Here is a 227-nt window from a genome sequence, read left to right as displayed (position 1 = left end):
TGCCTATGCAGGGGGTCGGACTCGATGATCTATTGAGGTCCCTTCCGACCCTAACATCTATGAATCTATGAAAAACCTGTACCAAGAAAGTATTTATGACATGGTGGTAAAAATGCCTAAGCCTTGTGTACAGTTGTACATATGGTTTTGCTAGGATAATTGAGTTACGCTGCTACTGGCAAACAGGAAAATAATTACCAATAGAGATGGACTCTTAAAACACTCTT

General features: G+C 40.1%; 1 protein-coding gene across 12 annotated transcripts in view; it reads right to left on the bottom strand.

Annotated features, from left to right (window-relative positions):
• PRLR (prolactin receptor) overlaps positions 1-227 on the bottom strand; it is a 140,887-nt gene that overhangs the window by 15,408 nt on the left and 125,252 nt on the right. The gene's annotated exons all lie outside the window — the stretch shown is intronic.

This window comes from Alligator sinensis, unplaced genomic scaffold, assembly GCF_000455745.1.
Source record: "Alligator sinensis unplaced genomic scaffold, ASM45574v1 scaffold536_1, whole genome shotgun sequence".
NCBI classification, from domain to species: Eukaryota; Metazoa; Chordata; order Crocodylia; family Alligatoridae; genus Alligator; species Alligator sinensis.
The sequence above is the reverse complement of the archived record's forward strand: the minus strand, read 5'-3'. Positions and strand labels throughout refer to the sequence as shown.